The following is an 11,224-nucleotide window of genomic DNA, read 5'->3' as shown; positions in this document are numbered from 1 at the left end:
ATAAATATGAATTGCTACCGAGTATCGGTTCCGATATTCCATGGAAGACGGAAAATGTGAGATCGAGGGAAAAAGCCTGTTTGAACCTTAGGAATAGATTAGGATACAAGTGACATGTCACTAGGATGGTTGAGCATCCGAACTCGTTGAGTTGAGTCCGAGTTCAATTATGGATGCAAATGTCCGAACTCGTTGAGTTGAGTCGGAGTTCGTGAGATGTAACTAGGCATCCGAACTCGTTGAGTTGAGTCCGAGTTCATTTATGGATGTGAACGCCCGAGCTCGTTGAGTTGAGTCCGAGTTCACTTAGGGGCGGGTTACATGATTTCTTGATTACATATGTGGCACTTATGTGCAAATTATCCATGTATCCGAGTTATATTCCGATGTGTTCAACGGGTGAAATTTCTAGTTTAATGGAAGAGCACTTAAGATATAAGTGACGTTTTGGGTAAGTGTTGTGAAATGGACACTTTGGACAGGTATGTTCTTAACCCTCGGGTTGAAAATAGATACAACAACGATAAGGTGGTAAGATGATGAATGATGTTTAAAGATGTGATATATGTTTTGGTGGTACCATGCTAAAGTTGTTTGGTATATTTGTATTGTTATGTTACTTGTTATTTACATATGAACTTACTAAGCATTTATGCTTACTCCTTCCTTTTCATTCACTGTAGTTTTGAACAAGCCGGCTCAGGAATCGGGACAGGTCGAAAGTTCGATCACACTATCCAAAGGACTTTTATCTTGGTAAATGGCTTGTACAACTACTTAAGTATGGCATGTATAGCAATATACATATTTTGTGTAACTTATCCTATGACATGGCCATGTTTGGTTGAGAAAATGTTTGATATTGATAAGTCATGGTGATGGCTAATTTAGATCATGTTTGATATCATGGAAATTTAACAGGTTATCTAGTTCATAAAAAATCATGGAAAGATGAAACTTGCCTTAAAACAGAATATTACTGCAGCAATGACCTGAATTTGAAAAATCACTAAAAATAGTATAAATAGAAATAAATGATGAGTAAGTTATGAAATTGAAGCTTAATGAGTCTATTTTCATATGGATTGAACAAAACAGGAATATAAATTATATTTTATGAGATATTTAAACTTTTCTGAAATAGGGCCAGAGTGATTTCTGGATCCCCTGTTCTGACTTTAAAAATTCATAATAAATTTTAATAAAATAATTACAATTTTTATTTATATGTACAGATTCCTTATTGAGTCTAGTTTTAATAGAAACAAACCTCATAGTCATTGAAATTTTTTATAGAGATATATCTAATTCGTAATACACAGAGGTCAGAGCAGTCAAACCCTGAAACAGGGGATACTTTAATTAATAGACTGTACTAATTGGACCAATAAAAAATTCTAGAAAAAAATTAGTAAATAGATATATGAGTGTAGATTCAGGGAAAATTTACAGATCTTGATTTTGAGTTTCGTAACTCGAGATATGATTTTTCTTGTAACTGTGACGTGAGTAGCTAGAAAGCTGTGAATGTAGAAACAAATGATTTAAAGTTCTTAAATTGATAAATTATGTTCGGTAACCCCTCAAGCTCGACTCCGGTGATGGTCTTGGGCGTGGGGGCATTACAACTACCATGCATACTGAATTGCAAATTTTATGTGCAGGGGACACACGACCAAGCAACACACCCATGGGTCTGACCGTGTGTCTACCCGTTGATAAACTGTAATTTATACATATTTTCCCCCATGTTTAACACATTTTATGGATGATTTTCCATTAGAATTGGGGAATTCGATGCTTCTAATGCTTTAATTTCATGTTTTACACTTAAGAGAGCATATGAGAGCGAAAGGAACGAGAAACATGCCAAAAACAGAGAAAATGGGCCAAAGTACGAAATCAACACGGTCTGGACCTCCTCACACGGGCAGACCACACGACCGTGTCAATCTGACAGAATTGGAGCATGACTCACACAGGCATAGCACACGCCCGTGCCATTCTAACAGGCTCGAACACGGCCTGAAGTAATCGCACATAGGCGTGTCACATGGGCGTGTCCCTGCCGAGCCCAAGTTAAGTCCAATTCGGAAAAGGCCACTTTTGAGGGCTTCTAGGCATTTCAAAGCCTATAAATACACCCTAGAAGAGGAGAAAAAGGGGAGACAGAGAATAGGGGGTAAGGAATTACCCTAAGAAAGCTGATTGATCCATCTCAGAAGCAGGATTCATCATCAAGACTGAAGATCTCTTCTCAATTTCCCTTCAGGAGTTTTGGGTTTTCTTTATGTTTTGTATTCTTTATTCTTCTTAGATGTTTTCTTATTTAGTTATGAACTAAATTCCCTAAATACCTAAGGGGAATGAAACCTAAGATGAATCTTGTTATTATTTTCTGAATCGTATGATAAATATTTAACTTGTTCTTAATTATGTGTTCTTAATTCTTGTTTTTATATCCCAGGATACTGATTCAAGACATGCTCTTATTCAGAGGAGGAATAGACCCTATATAAGAGTACTTTTGTCATAATTAAGCGGAGTTGTTTGCGCACCTAGAAATAGGGTGACAAGATTTTGTCGGATTAGGGTGAAACCTAATAAGGGGATTCATAGATCGAGTTAATGCAACCCTAGAGTTTTAATTAAAGAAAAGTCTCAGTTATTCAATCTAGGGATTAGAAGTTATTAGTCTTGAATAGGGATAATAACGTAACTTAGGGATCTCTACGGAACAAGTTGAATGAATAAATTGTCTGGTTCGGAGCCAGAATAATAAGTAAAGTCTAGGTGGATTTTTCCTTAGGTATTGTCTCAAGTCAATCGATTTTCCCAAAAGCAATTCCCCAATTCTTTTCTCTGTGCGTTCTTAGTTTAGATAATTAGTTAATTAAAACAAATAAAACCCCTTTTATTCTTAGGCTAGATAATAAAAAGACAGTCATTACTAGTACTTTTAGTTCCTTTGGGTTCGACAATCCGGTCTTGCTAAAACTATACTACTGTTCGATAGGTACACTTGCCTATATCGCGATAATAGTTAGTCTAGGATTGATCTTCATTATAAATATTTATTGCTTGTTACGAATCACGCGATCAAGTTTTTGGCACCGTTGCCGGGGAACTAAAACATTAGGAACACTCAATTTTTATTACTTTAGCCATTTATTTTTCTTGCAATTTAATTTAATTTAATTATTACTATTATTATTTAATTTACTTTTTCTTTCTCTTGGCAGGTTTTTATAGTTTATGACTAGAAGAAACCCATCGGGACCATTACTTTTTGACGAAGAAATCGATCATACAGTTTGTAGAAACCAAAGAGAAATAAGGCACAGCTTAAGATACACAGAGAACGAGGAAGAAGATGATACTCAACCTCCAACCAAAGTGATGGCTGAAAACCAAGGCAATCAGCTACCTCCTGCAATTGCGGCTAATCAAAATCCTGCTCCACGCACTATGTATGATTATGCTAAACCTTCTCTAACAGGAACTGAATCTAGCATAGTTAGACCGGCTGTAGCTGCAAATACTTTTGAACTGAAACCTAACAAAATTCAAATGATACAGTAGTTTGTGCAGTTTGATGGTTTGCAGGATGAAGATCCCAACTCTCACTTAGCAAACTTTCTGGAATTTTGCGATACATTTAAAATCAATGGCATTTCTAATGATGCCATTCATCTTCGGTTATTTCCTTTTTCATTGAGGAACAAAGCTAAACAGTGGTTGAACTCGTTACCACGAGGTTCAATTACTACTTGGGAACAAATGACTGAAATTTTTTTACTAAAATACTTTTCGCCGGCTAAAACGGCTAAATTACGTAATGATATCTCTTCTTTTGTGCAGATGGATTTAGAAACACTTTACGATGCATGGGAGAGATACAAGGACTTACTGAGAAGGTGCCCTCACCATGGGTTACAACTTTGGCTTCAAGTACAAACATTCCACAATGGTGTGAATCCCTCAACTTGGCAAATGGTTGACGCAGCTGCTGGTAGAACCATCAACAACAAAACACCTGAAGAGGCTTATGAATTCATTGAAGAAATGTCACTGAATAACTATCAGTGGCAAGTCATTAGGACTAAGCCAACAAAAATAGCCTGCGTTTATAACGTCGGCTCAGTTATTATGCTGTCAAATCAGGTAGAACTTCTCAATAAAAAGATTGATGGTTTACTTGGTTCTACGTAGGTACATCCAGCAATGAGGTGTGACTCAAGTGGAGGAGGTGTGCATACAGAATATCAATCCTTCAATCCTACAACCGAAGAGGAACAAGTCAACTATATGGGTAACAATAACTTTAGATCTCAAAATAACCCATACAGTAATATTTATAATGCAGCTTGGAGGAACCACCCAAATTTCTCCTGGGGAGGTCAAGGGAATCAAAAGCAACAAATCCTCAGGGTTTTCGGCAGCCATCTTACCAACAAGAGAAGAAACCGAACCTTGAGGAGATGCTCTCAAAATTCATATCAATGTTAGAAACTTGTTTCTAAAATACCGAGACAACACTTAAAAATCAACAAGCATCGATCCAAGGACTCGAAACTCAGATAGGCCAGCTATCCAAACTAATCTCCGAACGACCACAAGGTAGCTTACCTAGTAATACTGAACCTAACCCAAGGGAACACCACAACGCAATAAGTACTCAAGATAAGGAAGGATTCATTGCGTTTGAGCCAGAATTGATGCAAAAACTGTGGTGAGCAAAGGTGAAAGTGGGGTAAGTCATAACAAAATGATGGATGAAGAATATGGACCTAGTGTCCCATACCCTAACACGACAAGGAAAGACCGCTCAGATGAACAATTTGGTAAATTCCTCAAACTTTTGAAAAAATTACATATTAACCTACAGTTTATTGAAGCTTTGTCACAGATGCCAAATGCAATGAAATTTTTAAAAGAGCTTTTAGCAAATAAGAGGAAGTTGGATGAAGCGTCGCATGTGGAGCTAAATGCAATCTGCTCAGCTATTCTACAGAATAAGCTACCCCACAAATTGAAAGATCCAGGGAGTTTTACAATTCCTTGTTTAATTGGTAGTTTAGATATAAGTCATGCATTAGCTGATTTAGGGGCTAGTATTAACGTCATGCATTACAAAATGTTTAAGCAACTAGGTCTTGGAAAACCTAAACAAACTAGGATGAGCATTCAATTGGCAGATAAAACTATAAGATTCCCTAGGGGTATTATTGAAGATGTACTCGTGAAAGTAGATAAGTTCATATTCCCCGTTGATTTCATTGTTCTAGACATAGAGGAGGATAATAACACCCCTTTGATTTTAGGAAGGCCCTTTTTAGCAACTGCTAAAACAATTATTGATGTTGGCACAGGTGAGCTTACACTTCGTGTGGGAGACGAAACGATCACCCTTCAGGCTCGTAATTCTGGCATCACATCGAACATTAAAGGTAATAGTCCACACCAATCTACTAAAACTGATAATATGACTTTGCAGAAATTAAGCTTCAAAGAAGTCCACGAGCCATGTTCCAGAAATGATAGAGGACACATTCATGAAGAACGAAGGCTATGGATAGAGGAGCTAGATGAATGGCGAGCACACAAATCGAGAACACATGATAAACCGAAACTATGCCAAAACAAGCACGATATCTCTCCAAATCAACTTAAGGTTGGCGATAAAGTCTTACTAGATGCCGCAGATCCTCACATTGTCACTACCACACCGAATGAGGAAATCCCTCTTACGGTACTCAGTATTTTTCCATTCAGTACGGTGGAGGTGAGTCACCCCAAGTTCGGCACTTTTAAGGTAAACAACACTCGATTAAAATCCCATTTTCATGAGATTGATAGCAGGATTGAGGAGTATAAACTCTTCAAACCACCCTGACCAATCACTAGAGAGGTAAGTCGAGCTTAGACTCTAAATAAGCGCTTCTTGGGAGGCAACCCGAGCACTGACATATTTTGATTTCTTTATTTTTAATTTCTAACACTTTAAATCATTAACTTTATCTTTGAATTGCAAAGTTTTTCAGCACACACGGTCAGGCACACGGGCGTGCCTAAAGTCGTGGCCAAACAGGGGTAGAGACATGACCGTGCGATACGGCCGTATGGAAGCAGGACATGATTTCCCCAAAACACGGGATGCGATAAATCCCCATGATCGTGTGACATGGTCGTGGGTGAACTTGATAGGTGAACACGGGCATGGGAATGGAAAAACACGGGCATGCCAGGGGCAAGACTCGATTCTATTTCTTCGACATGGGCGTGAGACACGCCCATATCGTTAAGCCATGGACAACAATACATGGGCGTGGTACCCTAACACACGGGCATGGAAGAAGCGAACAAAGCTAGGCACGATCATGCGACATGGCCGTGTCCACACACGCCCTAGACACACGGGCGTGGGATAGTAGCTGGGCACGACCTAAATTGCAAAATTCAAAAAACACGGGCTCACCCTCAGAGTACACGGGCGTGGCCCTAGGCCGTATGGCCCTCCCCTATATAAGCAAACCACTGTTCATCTTCTTCCCCTTTTAAAACCCTAGCCGAAATCTCCCCCTCTCCACTCCTTAATCCCTATCCCAGCCACCATTCCCCAGCTTCTCATTTCCCCAACCCCCAAACCATCCTAAAATCCATTTCCCCTGCATTAATCCTCACTATCCCATTTCTTTTCCCTCTCTTACAGTTTCCACGAGGGCCTCAAGAAGAGCTCTTCTAAATACTTCGACCCCGACCTTTAGTAGCAGGCTGCTGCATCGACTGGGCAGATGTCTCCACAAGGCATCTCGAGTATGCTTAGCATGAGGATGATCGAGAGGCGCCGAGGAACCTCCCCTCCCCAGTATCGTCTTGCCCAATCTACCGAAGAGGAGGCCTACGAGGACATTCCTGATGATGTCCCCCCACAGCACGAGGACCCATCGACTTAGCCACCACCACCCTCTCATCCAGTTCATGCGGCAGCTTCATATGCTGATATCTCTGAGCGCCTCACCTGATTCGAGCATTAGTGTTTTCAACGATTTGACAACATTGATAGAACTCTACAGCAGATTTGTCAGCATCTCCACATCTCATCGCTAGTCCCACGTCGCGAACCATCCAGTTATAAAGATGTTTAGAAATATTTATTTTATTATTTTATGTTTTTAATTTTTATTCAAACTACTTTTTATTTTTTATTTTTTTAGCAGATTTAGAATTTTATTATAAATTTTGGTTATTTCTTTTTGAGTACTTATTCTTCCTAATGTCCCCTAAAACGTTCCTGATTTTATCATAGTATATAGAGCTCTTAAGCTCATTATCACAGAGGAACTAAAACTTCACCGGGAAAGGTTTTCCACGATTGCCATGTCCTACTCGACCACGACCATAGCTACCACTAGATATAATATTCTTTTGGCGCAAGACTTATGGCCTAATGAACCACTACGACCACCGAAGTATCCTCCTCCACTCTCGAACCGATTACTCTCCAAAACTCTAGTTCGAGGAATTCATCATACATGAAGTTTCACTTCTCTCCCTATCTTATTTTTATTTTATAATACCTATATTTGTACATTGAGGGCAATGTACATCTTAAGTGTGTGGGGTATTTATTAATGATTGCCTTGTTCTCTTGAAAAGCTCTCATATCATATTTAGGATAAATTTTGATTGGTTTATGATTTTGATTGATATATCTTGAATTAGAATATAGGGATTTATGCATTGACTATTTAAACTTTAAGACATTAGAGAATCAAACATGATAAGTTGATTTTTAAGAATTTAAAATTATAGGTTGTTTCCCCAAGTCTAGGTATTACTTTGAACTGGAATTCACAAGTCTTAACATCAAAAAGCCATAATTTTTGTGAGATTTTTGAGCCTTTTGAGATCTATTCATCCTTTCACGCTCACTTTTGTTATTGCTTTGAGTGCGTCAGTATTGAACTGCTATTCTAGAACTTGCTTGATTATGCATGTCAAGACGACACCATTTGATTTGATATATCAAAATGATTAAGGCACTTAGGATTAAATCACTCATGCCATGAAAAGCCTACCTCTATGATTAACCCCTAGTAAACCCCCTTGAGCCTAACAAACCATTTCTTGTATTACCCTTAATATTAACCTTTAACCCATTATTGTTGAAATCCCCTAAATTAATCCTGATTTTTGTCGAGATTTGAGTTGAATGGATTGGCTAGCTATGTTTTTTTTCTTGATATTTAGTCTATATTATTTAACTTGTTCTTAAAAAAGAAACAACTATGTATACATATCTATAATTCCATATTCTGAGAGAAGCTCTGTTGTACACAAGTGAAGATTAACCCTTTTTCTAGTTAAGGAAACTTTTCAAGTCAATCTCAATTCTAACCTTTTCTTTTAGCTTGTGACCACACCCCCTAACCAAGCCTCATTACAACCCTCTAAAGACCTTTTGATTGATGTATCATCTTAAATTATAGTGGTGGAGATTTGATTTTCATGCAAGCCTATGGTAATGACTTTTCATTATTGACTATTGAGTGCTTCATTTATTTTCCCTAAACACCTCGAGTGATTTGAGTGAACCTTTAGTAAGGATGTGAAACTCTGAGATATTCTGAATCAAAGGTAATTACTTAGACGAAGGGAAGCTGATCGTGTGATTCATAACAAGTAATAAATATTTATAATGAAGATCATACCGAGACTAACTATTATCACGATGAAAAGGCAAGCGCACCTATCAAACAATAGTATAGTAACGACAAGATCGGGATATCGTACCCAAGGGAACCAAAAGTACCAGTAATAACTACCATTTTATTATCTAGCCTAGGAATAAAAGGATTTGTTTATTAAACTAATTATCTAAACTAATTAACTAATTTAATTAAAATGAAGAGAAAATTTGGAAAAAGACTTTAAGAGAAGCAATTGAGAAAGACGACACCCAAACAGGAATCCACCTAGATTTCACTTGTTACCTGACTCTGAACCGGACGATTTATTCAATTGACTTGATCCGTGAGACTCCCTAACCTATGTTATTACCCCTTTTGAGACTAATAACGTCTAACCCTCAGTTGAATTAAACAAAATTTCTTTCTGCATTAAAACCCCTCGGGAAGCAGTCAATCACTCTATGAACTCCCATATTAGGTTTCACCCTAATCTGGCAAAATCTCGTAACTCTATTTCTAGGCATTCGATCAACTCCGCTTAATTATGCCAAATCTACTCTTAGGCAGGGTCTATTCCTCCTCTGCATAAGCACATCAAATCATGAATTAATACCCAGAATATTAACTCAAACATTAAGAACACATAATTAAGAACAAATCAAGTATTTATCATACAGTTCAGATAATAATAACAAGATCCATCATAGGTTTTATCCCTCTTATGTATCTAAGGGGTTTAGTTCATAATAAAATAAGAGTACATCTCAAAAGTATAAAAATAACAAAACATGAAGAAAACTCTAAAGCCCCTGAAGGAATTCTGAGAGAGATCTTCAGTCTTGGAGTAACTCCGGCTTTTGGGATGGATCCTCTGGCTTCCTTCAAGTAGTTCTTGATGTGTGGTTCTGTATTCCAGAAAAGTTCTGGAAGAGGCCCCTTCTCTGGGTCATACTTAGGGTGTTTATATAGACTTTGGATTGACTTTCTTCCTTTCTAAGTACCCTTTTCGATGTAAAATACAACTCTGTGAAAAAGGAACATGCCCGTGTGCCACGGCCGTGTGACGTGATTGCTAGGCCGTGTTCAATCTGTTAAATTACCACAACCGTGTGGGCTCAATGGCCAGGCCGTGTGAATCGTGTAAACCTTGGTGAATACCCCCGAAGGCCACGGGTGTGTGAGATGCCCGTGTGGCAAGGCTTAGGCCATGTGATCTTCTCAATTTGGTCTGTTTTGTCCCCTTTTAGCTCATTTTTGGCTCCTTTTGACTCTTGGTGCTCTCCTGAGTACAAAACATGAAATAACTGAATTAAGAACACCAAAATCCACAAGTCTAGTAGTAAACAGCCATAAATATGCTAAGTATTTGGGGTAAAATTATGTATAATTTGGCGTTTATCAAATACCCCCACACTTAAGCATTTGCTTGTCCTCAAGCAAAACTCTCATTTACTGCTAGAATTCATTCTTTTCAATCAGATGATCAGTATTGATAATGTTACAAACTATTTCACGAAAAATTATATAGTGAGAAATTAACTATAGGGGCATTAAAAGCCTCAAAAAATCTAAATCGGATATTTTGATAATAAAAATCATAGGTAATCTGCTTCCTCTAAGTAATCAACTTTAGTCCTAAAGATACAAGATATGACATCCTCACTAAAGATTCACTCAAATCACTCAAAGTGTTTAAGGTTCAAGATTAAGCATTCGATTGTCTAACATGAAAAGTTATTACCATAGGCTTGCATGAAAATCAAATCTCTGACACTTGTAAATGATATGATACACTAATCAAAAGGTCTTTGCATGGTTGTAATAGGGTTTAGGTTACAGGTATGGATACAAGCTGAAGAACAGGGGTTAGAATCGAGATAATTTCAATATGTTACCCCACTATCAAAAACTTAATTACTAAACCACAAACAAATATCTAAAACTATTTTACATGAGTTCATGACAACTTTAGTTTGCTGAGAATTACATTTTTTTTAAAGAACAAATCAAGTCAATACAATACAGAAATCATACTTCATGATTCAGTAACAAAAAATGGGAACATAGTGAGGTAATAATATTAAATTTAATCTCGATAAAAAGGTAAATTAAGTAAAAGGATTTCAACAATAATGGGTTAATGGGTTAATGATAAGGGTTAATCAATAAAAAAAGGTTAGTAGGCTCAAAGGAGGTTCGTTAAGGGTTTAATTATGTGAGAAGGCTTTTTATGGAGTAAATGGGTTAAATCCTAAGTGCCTTTATCATCTCAGTATATCAAATCATACGTATGATCTCGACGTGTATAATCGAAGCAAGTTCTAGAACAACAGTTCAATGTTGACACAATCAAACCACAAAAGAAGTGAGCAAGAAAGAAAGCTATATGCTCAAAAGGCTCAAAAATCTCACCAAAAATTTCGGTTTTTGATGTCATTTCTGTATACTTAGGATGTCAAGATAATACCTCAATTTAGGAGAAATAGTCTAAAAATTTTATTTCTCAAAATATCAACTTATCATTCTCGATT

The 11,224-nt window shown here is 37.4% G+C and overlaps 1 non-coding gene across 1 annotated transcript; it reads right to left on the bottom strand.

The window, feature by feature from the left end:
• Window positions 1-3,828: 3,828 nt before the first annotated feature.
• Window positions 3,829-3,935, bottom strand: LOC128294867 (small nucleolar RNA R71). Its single transcript, XR_008285174.1, has one exon. It is a non-coding gene; the product is annotated as a small nucleolar RNA R71 (small nucleolar RNA).
• Between the last annotated feature and the right edge of the window lie 7,289 nt (window positions 3,936-11,224).

This window comes from Gossypium arboreum, chromosome 6, assembly GCF_025698485.1.
Source record: "Gossypium arboreum isolate Shixiya-1 chromosome 6, ASM2569848v2, whole genome shotgun sequence".
In the NCBI taxonomy this organism is placed as follows: Eukaryota; Viridiplantae; Streptophyta; class Magnoliopsida; order Malvales; family Malvaceae; genus Gossypium; species Gossypium arboreum.
The sequence above is the reverse complement of the archived record's forward strand: the minus strand, read 5'-3'. Positions and strand labels throughout refer to the sequence as shown.